Source organism: Balaenoptera physalus (genome assembly GCF_965194825.1).
Source record: "Balaenoptera physalus genome assembly, chromosome: 1".
Taxonomy (NCBI): domain Eukaryota; kingdom Metazoa; phylum Chordata; class Mammalia; order Artiodactyla; family Balaenopteridae; genus Balaenoptera; species Balaenoptera physalus.
In genome coordinates this window covers 178,946,402-178,962,783 of record NC_138882.1, presented here as the reverse complement: position 1 = coordinate 178,962,783, position 16,382 = coordinate 178,946,402, and the positions used below count along the sequence as shown (strand labels likewise).

Genomic DNA, 16,382 nt, shown 5'->3' with positions numbered 1-16,382 from the left:
GCACCTGCAGGTATATATACAAAATAAATACCTGGAAGTGAAATTATTGATCTAAAGGGAAAATGCATTTTTAAATTTTGATAAAAGTTGTTAATCTACATAAGGAATGTATTAATTTACATTCCAATAAGCAATGGAGTGCCTGTTTACCATCTCATTGTCAAACTTCCAAAATTTTTCAAAATTTGATAGGTTGAAAAAATATTTCAGCGTAGTTTTAATTCACACTGCTCATATCATGAATGGATTGAGCATATTTTTGTGTTTATAGGCCATCTTCATGTCTTTTTTTTTTTTTAAGTTTCTGGCCACACCCCACGGCATGTGGGATCTTGGTTCCCCAACCAGGGATCGAACCCATGTCTCCTATATTGGAAGGCAGAGTTTTAACCACTGGACCGCCGGGGAAGTCCTTTCATGTCTTTTTATGTGTGTGTGAACTGCCTCTTCGTGTCTTTGCTCTTTTCTCTTTGATTTTCAGAAGACTTTTGGTCTTGTTCTTATTAATTTCTAGAAGCTTTTCATGTATTAGGGAAATTAGTCCTTTGTCTATAATATGTGTGGCAAATAAATCCTCCCAGGTTGCCATTTGTATTTAAACTTTGTTTATGGGGTTTTTTTTTAATGTGGTTAAATTGATCAATCTTTTCTTTTTCAGTATTTAGATTTTGAGTCAATTAGAAAGTCCTTCACCACCTCAAGGTTATAAAGAAATTTGCTCATTTTTTCCTAGTACTTTAATGTCTACAATTTTTTAGCTTTAGATCTTTGATCTATTTTTAGTTTATCCCAGCATAACATGTGAGGTATAGATAAAACTCCTTTTTCAAATGATTACCCAGTTATCCCCAAACCATTAATTGTAAAGTTTATCTTTACTCTCACACCTTTAGAATTTATTAAATTTCTGTATGAATTTTGGTCTATTCTTGGACTTTCTAATTACTGTGCTAATTACTCACTATTTTAATTTTTGAGGCTTTAGAATACAGTTTAATATCTGATAGGTCTGGTTCTCCATATTCTTTGTTGTTTATTTTTCCATTTGAACTTTACAAATCAGATTCTCCAGTTGCAGAAAAAATTCTGTTAGTGTGTTTGCTGAGAATTAACATTTTTATGATGTTTAGTCTTCTTGATATTTAAGAAATGATATATCTTTCCACTCAAGTTTTCTGTTGTGTTCTTCACCAATGTTTTAAGTTTATACTAAAAATTTATTGATTATTTTTTGTTGCTATTGTATATATGGTCTCTTCTTCCATTATCTCCTCTACCCGGTTTCTGTATAAAGTTTATACATTGGTGTATTAGTCGAGTTCTCCAGAGAAACAGAACCAAAAGGATACATATAGCTACAAAAGAGAAGGTTTATTATGGGAATTTGTGCTTGCAATTATAGATACAGATCTGCCATGATCTGCCATCTGCAAGCTGAAGAACCAGGAAAGCCGATGGTATAATTCAGTCTGAATCCAAAGGCATGAGAACTGGGGGAGTTGAGTTGGATCTCCCAGCCCAAGGCCTGGGGCCTTTCTATTCTAACTGCTTCCTGTATATTTGTTTAATTCCCTGGCACCACCTTGCTCTACCACCTTCTCCTCCCTCTCCCCACCATCCTTCTCTCTCTTCTTTCTCTCCTAATAGGTTATTCAATCAAATCTTTAGGGTTTTCCAGGTATATAATTCTATTATCTCTCTCTTCTCTTATCTTATTGTGTTGAGTAATATATCTAATTTAATGTTAAAAAAAAATAGTGGTGAAGCGGCCATGATTGTGTTGTTCCTAACTTTTAGAAGGAAGGTATCAGGGTTTCCCTGTTTAATAGATGCACCATGCTAATAGTTTTCCTCTTAAAAACCAATAAATTGGATTTCATAAAATTCAAAACTTCTGCTCTTTGAATGACACGACCAAGAAAACAAAAAGGCAAGCCACAGATTGAAATATTCATAATACATATATCTGATACAGGACTTGTATCCAAAATACATTTAACAATTTTTATAACTCAATAATAAGAAGAAAAACAACTCAACCAAAAGCAATGGCAAAATATTTGGAAACTTCTCCCTCTCCCAAAATATTAATGGTCAATAAACATGCAAAGGGATATGCAAAAGAAAATCAAAATAAGATACCACTTCACACTCATTAAAATGACTACATTTAAAATAACTGACAATATCAAATGTTAATGAGAATGTAGAGCAACTAGAACTCTCATTCACCGACGTTGGGAGTGTAAATGGTACAACCACTTTGCAGAATTGTTTGGCAGTTTCTTATAAAGGTAAGTAAATAGCCACCATATGACCCAGCTGTTGCATTCCTAAGAGAAATGAAAGCATATGTCCACACAAAGACTTGCACACAAATATCTATAGCAGCATTATTCTTAATATCCTAAAACTAAAAATATCCAAATTAACAGGTGAATTAATACACAAATTGTAGTATATCTATAATCGTGGGCCCAGCAATGAAAAGGGATAAAGTACTGATAAATGCAACAACATGGATGAAACTCTACTACATTATGCTAAGTGAAAGAAGCCAGGCACAAAATATCACCTATTACATAATTCCAATATATGAAATTCTAGAACAGATAAAAAGTCATCTATACTGACAGAAAGTAGATCAGTGGTTGCTGGGGGACTGGGAGGGGGAAAAGGGGAGTTGAACTGGGAAGGGGCACAAGGGAACTTTTTCAGGTGATGAACATGTTCTAGAACTTCTAGTTTCTAGTCTGCCACATAAGAAACTTGGAGGTCACCACTCCATTCTAACAAGAAGTAAAAGGCTGAACAAACTGAAAGATCAATAACTCTTCTTAGATCCATCAGAGAAGTGAGGTCACAGGTCAAACTGCTGCTCCCAAAATTGAAGAGACAGATAGGCTCATCCAGAGAATCACAACTTATCTAAGTAGAAACCCACCAACAGAAACCTCCATGGGAACCAGTACCAGAATAGGAAAACTAAACTGAAATTGATGCATTGCTATAGGTTTAGTGTGGACAAGTCTGAGAGTTAAAAACTCCAGAGGGACCCAGTCATGGGGGGGGGTGGTGAAGGGGGAAACACCACACTTTTGTGAGTTTTATCTCCTGGAGCTCTACTAGGTTCTCACAGTGAATAACAGAGAAATAACAGAGAAAAATCCCCTAGTGCTTTGGGCAAGGAGAGGAGGAAAGGAACCTTGAATACTATTCAAGACAATCTATAGGTTCAATGTAACCCCTATAAAATCCCACTGGCATTTTTTTCAGAAACAGAAAAACAATCCTAAAATTCATGTGGAACCACAAAAGTTCTCAAAGACCCAAAGCAATTTTGAGCAAAAAGAACAAAACTGGAGGCATCACACTTCCTGATTTCAAAATATATTACAAAGCTACAGTAATCAAACAGTATGGTACTGGCATAAAAAAAGACATATAGACAAATGAAACAGAATTGAGAGCACAGAAATGAGGGTCTCTTCAATAAATGATTTTGGACAAACTGCATATTCACATGCAAAAGTATGAAATTGAATCCCATCTTACACCATGCACAAAAACCAACTCAAAGTGAATTCAAGACTTACATACAAGACCTGAAACCATGAAACTCCTAGAAAAAAAGAAAAACATAGGGAAAAAAATCTACTTGAAATTGGTCTTAGCAATGATTTCTTGGATACAACGCCAAAAGCACAGACAACAAAAGTGAAAGTACACATGTGGGACTGCATCAAACTAAAAAGCTCTGCAGAGCAAAAGAAAAATTAACAGAGTGAAAGACAACCTACAGAATGGGAGAAAACATTTACAAACCATATATCTGATAAAGGGTTAATATCTAAAACATATAAGGAACTCCTACAACTCAATAGCAAAATAATAATAATAATAACCTGATTGTAAAATGAGAAAATATTTGCAAACTATATATCTGATAAGGGCTTAATATCTAAAATATGTAAGGAACTCTTACAACTCAATAGTAAAATAACAACAACAACAATAATAACAATAGTGGTGGTAATAATAGTCATCATCATCATCTGATTTTAAAATGCACAAAGGAAATGAACAGACATTTCTCAAAAGAAGATATAAAAATGGCCAACTGATTCATGAAAAAGGTGCTCAACTCCACTAATCATAAGGGAAATGAAAATCTAAACCACAATGAAATATCACCTCACACCTCTTGAGATAGCTATTATAAACAAAAAACAAAACAAAACAAAACCAAGAGATAACAAGTGTTGGTAAGGATGTGGAGAAAATGGAACCCCTGTGCATTCTTGGGAGGAATGTAAATTGGTGCAGCCGCTATGGAAAACAGTATGGAGGTTCCTCAAAAAATTAAATAGAACTACCATATGATCCAGTAATCCCACTCTGGGTTTATATCCAAAGGAATTGAAATCAGGATTCTGAAGAGATACCTACATTCCTATGTACATTATATCATTATTCACAATAGCCAAGATGTGGAAGTAGTGCAAATGTCCATAAACAGGTAAATATTTGTATCAAACATTTAACTTGATACAAAATGTGGTATATACATACAATGAAATGTTATTCAGCCTTTAAAAAGAAAGAAATTCTGCCATTTTAATCAACATGGATGAACCTAGAGGATATAAGGTAAGCGAAATAAGCTAGATGCAAAGAGACAAATGACATATGATTGCACTTATATGGGGAATCTAAATAGCCAAACTCAGAAGCAGAGAGTAGAGTGGTGGTTGCCAGGGACTGCAGGAAAAGGAAATAAGGGAGGATTGGTCAAAGGGTACAAAATTTCGGTTAAGCAAGATTAATAAGTCCTAGAGATCTACTGTACAACATAGTAGTTATACTATAGTCAACAATATTGTATTGTATTCTTAAAAATTCACTAAGAGGATAGCTCTTATGTTAAGTATTCTTATCACAAAATAATAATAACAACAAAAATAATAAAAGAAGGTAGGAGAAAACTTTTGTTAGTGATGAATGTGTGTATGGCATTGACTGTGGTGATGGTTTCAGAGCTGTATACTTATCTCCAAACTCATCAAATTGTATACATTAAATATGCACAGTTTTTGTGTCAACCATACCTCAATAAAGTGGTTTTCCTTAAAAACAGATTCTCAGAGTGTATCAAAAGACAAGGCATGATTATGTTGTCTGCAAAAAACCCACTTTAAATATAGATACATATAAATCGAAGTAAGTGGATGGAGAAAGATATACCATGCTAACACTAGTTAAAAGTATGCAGAGGTAGCTATATTAATTTCAGACAAAGCAGACTTCAAAGTCAGGAAAATTATCAGTGAAAAAGAGAGGCATTACATAATGAAAAAAAGGTCAATACTCCAAGAAGACATAATTATCCTTAATGTGTGTGCACCAAACAAGAGAGCATCAAAATATGTAAGGCAAACTGAAAGAAATGCAAAGAGAAATAGATGAATTTATTATTATAGTTGGAGATTTTTAAGCACCCCTCTATCAGAAATGAACAGATCCAGCAGGCAGAAAATCAGTAAGGATATAGTTGAAATCAACAGCACCATCAGTCAACTGGATATAATGGACATCTATAGACTACTTCATCCAACAACAGCAGCTGACACATTCTTCTCAAGTTTACATGGAACATTCACCAAGATAGACCACATTTCTGGGCCATTAAACAGACTTGAACAAACTGAAAAGAATAGAAATCATACAATCTCTGCTCTCAGATAACAATGGAATCAAAAAAGAAATCAATGACAAAAAAATAGATAGCTAGAGAATCCTCCAATACTAGGAGATTAAACAACACACTTCTAAATAACACATAGGCCAAGGAAGAAATCTCTAGAGAAATGTAAAGACGTTTTAAACGAAATGAAAATGTAAATACAACTTATCAAAAATTTGGGGATGCAGCAAAAGCAGGGCTTAGAAGGAAATTTATAGCATTGAATGCATATATTAGAAAAGAAGAATGAGCTAAAAACCAATAATATAATCTTCCACCTTGGAAAATTAGAAAAAGAAGAATAAATTAATTCCAAAGGAAGCAGAAGAAAAGAAATAATAAAAATTAGAGTAGTAACCAAGGAACTTGAAAAGAGGAAATCAATAGAGGAAATTAACAAAACCAAAAGCTGGTTCTTTGGGAAAAACTTCAATAAAATTGATAAGCTTCGAGCCAGGCTAAGACAGAGAGAGGACACAAATTTCTAATATCAAAAATGAAAGCGATCACTACAGGTCTCACGGACAATAAAAGGATAATAAAGGAATATTATGAACAACTCTACGCACACAAATTTGATAACTTAAGTGAAATGGATCAACTCCTTGAAAGACACAATCTACCAAAACTCAAACAAGAAAAAATAGACAAAATGAATAGGTCTGTATCTATTAGAGAAATTGAATCAATACTTAGAAACCTTCCAAAACAGAAAGCACCAGACCCAGATGGTTTCACTCATGAATTCTACTGGACATCTAAGGAAGAAATTATACCAAGTATCTACAATCTTTTCCAAAGATAGAAACAGAGGGAATACTCCCTAATTTTTTTCTTTGAGACCAGCATTACATTAATACCAAAAACAAAGACATTACAAGAAAAGAAAGCTACAGATCAATATCTCTCATGAACATAAATGCAAAAATCCTTACTAAAATATTAGCAAATGAAATCAAACAATGAATAAAAATAATTATACACCATAACCAAGGGGGATTTATCCCAGGTATGCAGGGCTGGTTCAATATTTGAAAATCAATCAATGTAATCCATCACGTCAACAGGTTAAAGAAGAAAAATCACATGATCATATCAATAGATGCAGGAGGGCTTCCCTGGTGGCACAGTGGTTAAGAATCCGCCTGCCTATGTAGGGGACATGGGTTCGAGCCCTGGTCCGGGAAGATCCCACATGCTGCGGAGCAACTAAGCCCGTGCGCCACAACTACTGAAGCCCGTGCGCCTAAAGCCCATGCTCTGCAACAACAGAAGCCACCACAAAGAGAAACCAGTGCACTGCAATGAAGAGTAGCCCCTGCTCGCTGCAACTAGAGAAAGCCTGCACGCAGCAACAAAGACCCAACACAGCCAAAGATAAATAAATTTTTTAAAAAAAGCTTATAAAAATAGATGCAGGAAAAGCATTTGACGAAATCTAACATCGATTTATGATAAAAACTCTCAGCAAACTAGGAACAGAGGGGAACTTCCTCAACTCGATAAAGAACATCAACAAAAATCCAACAGCTAACATCATAATTAATGGTGAGAAACTTGAAGCTTTCCCACTAAGATCAGGAACAAAGCAAGGATTTCCCCTCTCATCAATGCTTTTCAACATCATACTGGAAATTCTAGCTATGCAGTAAGACAAGAAAAGGGCATATAAGGTATAGTGATCAGGAAGGAAGAAATATAGCTGTCTTTGTTTACAGATGGCATGATTGTCTCTTCAGAAACTCTGAAAGAATCAACCAATAAAAACCTCCTAGAACTAATAAGCAATTATATTAAGGTTGCAGGATACAAAATTAATACAAAAATGTCAATACTTTTCAATATGCCATCAATGACAAGTAAATTTTGAAATTAAAAATGCAATATTATTTATCTTAACACCCCACAAAATGAAATACTTAAATATAAACCTAACAGAATATGTACAAGATCTATATGAAGAAAACTACAAGACTCTGGTAAAAGAAATCATAAAACTAAATAAATATAAGATCTTATTTACAAAGCAGAAATAGAGATGCAGATGTAAAGAACAAACGTATGGATATCAAGGGGGAAAGGGAGGGGTGGGATGAATTGGGAGATTGGGATTTACATATATAAACTATTGATACTATGTATAAAATAGATAACTAATGAGAACCTACTGTATAGCACAGGGAACTCTACTCAGTGCTCTATGGTGACCTAAATGGGAAGGAAATCCAAAAAAGAGGGGATATATGTATATGTATAGCTGATTCACTTTGCTATACAGTGGAAACTACACAACATTGTAAAGCAATTATACTCCAATAAAAATTAAAAAAAAATAAACTCACCCACTAATAGTGTATAAAAAAGTAAAAACTAAATAAATGGAGGGATATCCCATGTCCATGGATATGAAGATTTAATATTGTCAAGATATCAGTTCTTCCCAACTTATCTATAGGTTCTATGCAATCCCAATGAAAATCCCAGCAAATAATTTTGTGGATTTTGACAAACTGATTCTAAAGTTTTTATGGAGAGGCAAAAGACCAAATAGCCAATGCAATATTGAAGGAGAAGAACAAAGTAGGAGGACTGATACTACCCAACTTCAAGACTTACCATAAAGCTACGGTAATTAAGACTATGGTATTGGCAAAAGAATAGATCAATAGAACAGAATAAAGAGCCCAGAAATAAACCCACATAAAGTCAACTGATATTTGACTAAAGTAGCAAAGGCAATACAATGGAGTAAAGATAGCTTCAACAAATAATGCTGGAACAACTGGACATTCACATGCAAATAAATGAATCTAGACACAGACCTTACTCTTCACAAAATTAATTCAAAATGGATCACAGACCCAAATGTAAAATGCAAAACATAGGAGAAAATCTAGATGCCCTTGGGCATGGTGATGAGTTTTTAGATATAACACCAAATGCAGAATCCCTGAAAGAAAGAATCAATAAGCTGGGCTCATTAAAATTAAACTTTTCTGCTCTGCAAAACACAATGTCAAGAGAATGAGAAGACAAGCCACAAACTCGGAGAAAATATTTGCACGAGACATACCTGATAAAGGACTATTATCCAAATTATACAAAGAATTCTTAAAACTCAACAATAAGAAAACAACCTGATTTTAAAATGGGCCAAAGACCTTAACAGACACCTCACCAAAGAGGATATACAGATGGCAAGTAAGCATACCAAAATATGCTCCACATCATATGTCATCAGGGAAATGCATATTAAAATAATAAGATACTGCTATACATCTATTAGAATGGCCAAAATCCAGAACACTGGCAACACCAAATGCTGGTGAGGATGTGAAGCCACAGGAACTCTCTTGCGTTGCTGCTGGGAATGCAAAATGGTACAGCTACTTTGGAAAACAGTTTAGCAGTTTCTTACAAAACTAAACATACTCTTACCATATGCTCCAATAATTGTGCTCCTTGGTATTTACCCAAACAAATTGAAAAGCTATGCCTACACAAAAGCCTGCATACAGATGTTTATAACACCTCTATTCATAATTGCCAAAACTTGGAAGCAACTAAGATGTTTTTCAGTAAGTGAATGGATGAATAAACTGTGTATATTCAGAGGACGGAATATTATTCAGTGCTAAAAAGAAATGAGCTACCAAGCCATGAAAAGACAGGGAAGAAATAAATGCATATTACTAAGTGAAATAAGCCAATCTCAAAAGGCTACATACTGTATGACTCCAACTATGTGACATTCTGGAAAAGGCAAAACTATGGAGACAGTCAAAAGGTCAGTGACCTCCAGGGATCTGGGTGTAGGGAGGATGAATAGGCAGAACACAGAGGATTTTTATGTATTTATTTTTTCAAGTGATTTTTTTTAGCTTTAATTTTAAATTATAAACATAGCATGTGAACACATTTGTTAGAAAACTTCAAACATCACCAAATATATAGCAGAAAAGTGAAAAGCCATCCCCAAATCTCATTCTCTGCCTTATATATAGCATTATTAAGCAGTTTGATGGGTTTATAATTTTTCATTTTTACAATAACTTTTGAATAGGAAATATATGCAAATAGTTCAAAATTCAAAAGTTACCAAGTAGTTTATAGGAAAAATTGTCTCTTTCCTTCCCTGTTTCCAGCAATTAAATTCCCTTCCCTTGAAGAAAATCCTATTAACAGTACATATATTTGTGGGTTTTTAAACTTTTTATTTTACATTGGCGTATAGGTGATTAACAATGTTGTGTTAGTTTCAGGTGTACAGCAAAGGATTTTTAGAGCAGTGAAACTACTTTGTATAATGCTATAGTGGTGGATACATGTTACACATTTGACCAAACCCACAGAATGTACAACACCAAGAGTGAACTCTAATATAAACTATGGACTTTGGGTGATAAGGATCTGTGAATGTAGGTATATCAGTTGTAACAAATGTACCATTCTGGTGGGGACTGCTGGGGCAGGGGAACACAGGAAATCTATGTACCTTCCTCTCAATTTTGCTGTGAACCTAAAACTGCTCTAAAAAGTAAAAATATTCTGTATCTTGTTATAGTGGTGGTTACATGCGTGTATGTATTTGCCAAAATGCACTTTAAATGAGTACATTTTCTTTTATGTAAATTATATTTAATAAAGTTGATTCTAAACGAGATGAAAGATTACACTGGCCTGCTGTCTGCAGAACAAAGTAAAGGATAATAAAAGAGACTGCAGGAGGAGGATATACAGTAGGTGAGGGATAAAAGTCATTTGGACTTTGGCCGTGGAAATAGAGAGAGTATATTTAGAGGTAAAATCAACAAGACTTGGTGACTAGTCGAGGGCGAGTGACAGAGTGTCAAGGACAACTCCCAGCTGTCTAACTGCAGCAATCAGGCAGAGTGGTGGGTGGGCTGTCCTCTCTGAACTGAGGAGCTGGAGGGGAGAAGCAGGTTTGGCTGGAAAATTACAGCTTCTGTTTTGGATTAGATGGATATGATGGGCTGTGAGCCATCTCCAAAGATGTTGATTTTGTCATTCTGAATGCAGCAGAGCCTTTTGTCTCAGGGGAAATTGGGGCAAGAGATTCATTCACAATACGAGATATTGGTAGGACCAGACCCAACGGAAGTACCCTAGACTCTCATTGGCTGGGAGCCCCTTTGGAACGAGGCAGTCTCTCCCTTCTCCTGGTCTTTTGCCATCTCAGATGGATAAGCAAGCTGAACTTTCTGAGTCATTTGGCAAATTCCAACAGCATCCTCATCTGAGACTCTCTGGCCTCCACTGGGCAAGATTGGAAGACCAAACTTCATTTGGATTGGAGAAAAGGGTAGTGAAAGTCTAACACTTAGAAAGCTAGGAAAAAGAATGCTAAGGCCCAGATACCTACTCTAGCAGATGAAAAGCACATGCTGAGCCTCTAGCAAACTTCACTTCTACAAATAACACCACCGCCTTGGGGAACAGCAGAGACATTTGACCAGGCAGCAGCTGTGCAGAGAGTGCTATTTAAAGACTCAGCTTTTGCAGCCCAAGGACTCCAGGCTTAGGATTTGATTGGAAGGCACAGTGAAGACAGCAAAGACTGAGGAAAGAACCAGATTTGGGGAAAAACATCACCAGGTTGTTGGCCGCTGATATGAACACTGAATATGTTAAATGAGTTCATTTTAATAAAATTATGTCTAACCATCTCTCTCTGAGTAAATTAAATGTGTTAATTCATGGAAAGCGCTTGGAACGGTGTCCAGCTCATAGTGGTTATTGAAGGGAAACTGTCATCATTACCATCATTATCTCCCAATCTACCTACCTACATATATTTGCCCAGAGATGGAGAAATGCTCATCTATAATGATATGTTACTGCTAAGTGGTCGGATTTATAGTGAGTATGTTTTTAACTCTCTTCTTTGTATTTTTCTGTAATCCTTGAATTCTTTATAATGAACACAAATATTTTGTAAAAACCACAAGTCATTATTCTGGGGGGAAAAAATGAAGGCTCTGGAGTCAGACTTCCTAAGTTTCAACCCCAGCTCCACTGATTAATAGCTGTGTGACCCTGAGCAAATTATTTACCTCCTCTGAGTCTGTTTTCTCCTGTATAGAAAGGGGTAATAATGTTACTTACCTCATTTGGTCGTTATGGGAATTAAATGAGATAATCTAGGTAGAGCTTGGCATGGTACCTGGCAGAGAGTAAGAGTGAGATAAATAATGACTGTTACTACTAGCAGTAGAAGTAGTCCTGGCTGTGTTAGTTCCTTCTTGGGCAAGGATCACGTTCTATTTACTTCAGTGTTCTTGGCATGTAGTAGTCACTCTGGAAACAGTTGGTAGTTTAGCTGGGGCCACCTCAGGCATCAGCTTGGGAACATTCTTTGTCAAGGTAGAAAAAAGAGTGAAAAGACCTCAAGCACCTTCCCCCTCATGGTCAAGGGTTGGGTCCTTTTGGTGATTGGGAAGCACAAGTTATTTCTCCAAAACTCTTGAGACTCTCCCAAGAGATGAGGTCCTTAGAGAGTCCATCATTGGTTTCTTTTTTTTTAAAACATCTTTATTGGAGTATAATTGCTTTACAATGGTGTGTTAGTTTCTGCTTTATAACAAAGTGAATCAGCTATACAAATATATATATCCCCATATCGCCTCCCTCTTGCATCTCACCATTGGTTTCTTACTCTTCCGTATGATGGCTAGCCAGAAGCCAGGGCCATTGCTCTCCATCACCTTATGCTGTTCTTCATGGACTGTAGGCAAGTCATTTCCATGAGAATTTCTAATAATGTAAAACCTCAGGTGAACAATTATGGGGAACTACAGCCATTTTCCATTGACTGTGTGTGAGTGTGTTGGGGAATGGCATTCTTTGTTATGTCTAAAACAATCCTTCAACATACAGATGACTAATAGGCGCATGAGAAGATGCTTGCTCATCATTGCTAATTATTAGAGAAAGGCAAATCAAAACTATAATGAGGTATCATCTCACACTGGTCAGAATGGCCATCATTAAAAAGTCTACAAATAATAAATGCTGGAGAGGGTGTGGAGAAAAGGGGACCCTCCTATACTGTTGGTGGGAATGTATTGAATAAATTGGTGCAGCCACTATGGAAAACAGTATGGAGGTTCCTCAAAAAACTAAAAATAGAGTTGCCATATAATCCAGCAATCCCACTTATGGGCATATATCTGGAAAAAGCAATAATTTGAAAAGATACATGCACCCTTATGTTCATAGCAGCACTATTTACAATAGCCAGGACATGGAAGTAACCTAACTGTCCATCGACAGATGAATGGATAAAGAAGATGTGGCATATATATATATATATATATATATATATATATATATATATATATATAAAATGGAATACTACTCAGCCATAAAAAAGAATGAAATAATGCCATTTGCAGCAACATGGATGGACCTAGAGATTACCACACTAAGTGGAGTAAGTCAGAAAGAGAAAGACAAATACCATATGATATCACTTATATGTGAAATCTAAAATATGACACAAATGAAATTACGTACAAAACAGAAACAGACTCACAGATGTAGAGAACAGATATGTGGTTGCCAAGGGGTAGGGTGGGGGTAGGGGAGGGACGGATTGGGAGGTTGGGATTAGCAGATGCAAACTATTATGTGTAGAATGGATAAACAACAAGGTCCTACTGTATAGCACAGGGAACTATATTCAGTATTCTGTAATAAACCATAATGGAAAAGAATATGAAAAATATATATATATAACTGAATCTCTTTGCTGTACAGCAGAAATTAACACAACATTGTAAACCAACTATACTTCAATAAAATTTAAAAAAAAATAAAAACAATCCTTTAGAAGGAAAGAGTCCTTCCTATATTTTCTAAATACAACAAACATATATTCCTTTTAAAGTAAGAAATGAAAACTTTAAAAAACCATCCAATTCTTTATAACCATGGTCCCAGGAATTCAGCATATCCACATTTCGCCTGCTTTCTCCTTCTTGTCCCTATAAGATGCAGAGTCTTGTTAAGTTAAATAGGGAGGACAGATTGTGTCTGCACTTATTTCTGTTGTTTGAGAATGATAAGCATCAAGCCATCCACATTCCCATACAGTACACTGGCAATAATACTGCTTTTCAAAAATCCACTGATTGGATAAATATTTCCTGAGCACCTACTATGTACCAAGCACCATTCTATGTGTTTGTTTGTTTGTTAAATCTGACAAGCCGGTACTGAGGGCTCCCACTAAAGGAGAATGCAGAGATGGTGGAAATGAGTGATTAGGACACACAATAGCTGTAGGTGTGACTCTAGTGACTACATAAGTTACTGTTACCGACAGTAAATTTGACCCTGAATGTGACAGTGACATGTGAGTATAATAGTGAAAGTGACTAAATGGTCAGTAACAAGGACAGCTGTTTACCCTGTTAGGGTCTACTAACATTGACTTGATTTTGTGGCAGTGAAAGTAGTTGAGTGATAATGATGGTGAAAGCAACTGAAAGGGTGGCAGCTGTGCACACATTCCAACTGCTATATTGTACAGAACTGTTTGAAGTTTGTGGTTATAGAGAGGGGTCGCATACTGGACAGTGACAGTAAAAAAAAAAAATGATGAACTGGATGACAGCAACAATGCAAATGAGTTTTGCCCAGTAGATTGAATTTGTGATTAAAACGGTGATGGGAGTCAGTCCAACAATGACATCCCTCAGAACGACACAATATCGACCCTGTGGATGCAACAGCTGTAACCAAAGAGGGAACTTCGTTTTGTACTGAGACAACTGGATTTGGGCGGCATGACTGTCAGTGACAGAAAAATTGCGTGTCAGGGACAGACAGACATTGTGAGGCTCAGTGGGCCAGAGCCGATGTGACTTAATTTGTCTGATACTGTATGGATATGACTTCATTTGTTTGGTTGTGTGAAGGTCGCAAGAGGAATTCCAACACGGAACGCATAAGGTGCGACGGTGCGTAACACGAAAAAAGTGCACAAGCAAAACTAACGCTTCTACCCGCAAGCCTCTACATCCCAAAATGGGGAGGAAGGAGAGGCGTGACCAAAATGCCTTCAAGACGCCACAATTGGTTGATACGGGTTTGTTAGCCTATTACGTCCGAGCCAAGCCTCTCCACCAATGAGAATGCGTCTGGGGCGCGGCTCACGTCACGTCTCCGCCTTGCACGTGAACTTGTTTTGGAAAAATGGAAAGAAATCTTTTGTGCCTAATTCTCTGCCGTTGTTTGAGATAAGATCTCAACTTTAGTGCTGCCCGGGCGAGGGAAGGTAGAAACCCATTAGAACTTTCCTAAGGGAGTGTGGGGAGGGGAAGGACTGGTCAAGGGTCAGAGGTGAGAGAAGCGGCTAGCAACGGGTTTGTCCCAGCGTGCTAGCATTGGTGGAGAGCGCGCGCCCCGCCCCCGTGAGGCCCGCCCCCAGCACGTGACTGTGGCGCGCGGGGCAGGCCGGGCCGCCCCCTCCTTGCTTATACCCCTTCCGCGCCGGCCTTAAAATGGCCGCTTGCTGGCGTCTCTGGCGCTGTTGAATGGAGAAAGCTTTATTGTTCCCTTCGGGCAGGAGTGTTCGTGTCCTTTATGACGCTGTCAATAAAGAACCGCAGTTTGAATCGGTGCTGAACAGGTAACCATAGAAACGGGGCTGGGACTCAGCGTGGAGACCCCTTTTGCAGCTGTGGCCTAAGAGGCGCCCCGAATGAGGGGCGAACAGATACCCCCTCGGCGTGGCGAAGTCCGCTGCGCTCTGCCAAGTCCCGGCCGTCTCTCCCCGCCCCGGGACGTGGAGCCCTGGGGCGGCCCGCACCCCGAGCGCAGGCTCCGCTGTCGTCTGTGGCGGGGAGAGGCCTCGGGGTCCCGGCCAGGACACTCGGCCGGGCCTAGTCCCCGCTTGGGGCCTGTTCTCCGCCTGGGACCTGCCCTCAACCCTCGTCGCCTGCTCCTCGGCGCGATCGGAGGCCACTCCTCGCAGCTGCTTCTCGCACTTTCACCCCTCCTCCCCTCCCGCCAAATCCCGACCCCGGGACCCTGGCAAGTTAGGGTCTTGGGCCAAATCCGCCCCTCACCCCTCCCCCGTTTTTGTCAGCCGGGAGCTAAGAAGGTTTTACATTTTTTTTAATGGCTGTGAAGAATATTTCACATAATTTGTGACAGTTGTATGAAATCAGATTCTGATGTACGTAAATGAAGTTTTATTGGAACACAGCCGTGTTCATGGTTTATGTATTGCCTATGGCTGCTTTCCTTCTACAAGAGCAAAGTTGAGTAGTTGCAACATATATCTGATGGCTTTGATCCCTTGGCGCACGAAGCCGAAAATGTTTTTGGCCTTTCACAGAAAAACTGTGGCGGCCCCAGCTCTAGACACAAGTACACTGGGTCGGTGTTGTCCTTCAGGGATTCCTCAGGTCCCTTCTCACGGAGTGGGAAACTCGAATTACAACTGCCCTATGCACCCAGAGCTCTTTATTTGACCAACCACTCTGGCTTCCATTACCTTTTCTGGTCTTATTGGTGTATTATTCAAAATGGAATTGTTTCTCCTACTTTGAATAACAATAATACCATTCTACCGAGCGCCTACGGTAAGCCAGTTGCTTATTTATATTCA

The 16,382-nt window shown here is 37.8% G+C and overlaps 1 protein-coding gene across 5 annotated transcripts in view; it reads left to right on the top strand.

Annotated features, from left to right (window-relative positions):
* Window positions 1–15,221: 15,221 nt before the first annotated feature.
* The window catches only part of ZBTB40 (zinc finger and BTB domain containing 40), an 82,881-nt gene continuing 81,720 nt past the window's right edge, over window positions 15,222–16,382 (top strand). For 2 of the 5 annotated variants that reach the window (XM_082448570.1, XM_082448569.1), the window contains exon 1: window positions 15,222–15,398. The gene's annotated coding sequence lies outside the window, so the exon portion shown is untranslated. The remainder of the gene's footprint in view (window positions 15,399–16,382) is intronic. The other 3 variants (XM_082448567.1, XM_082448566.1, XM_082448568.1) reach the window with 2 other exon arrangements.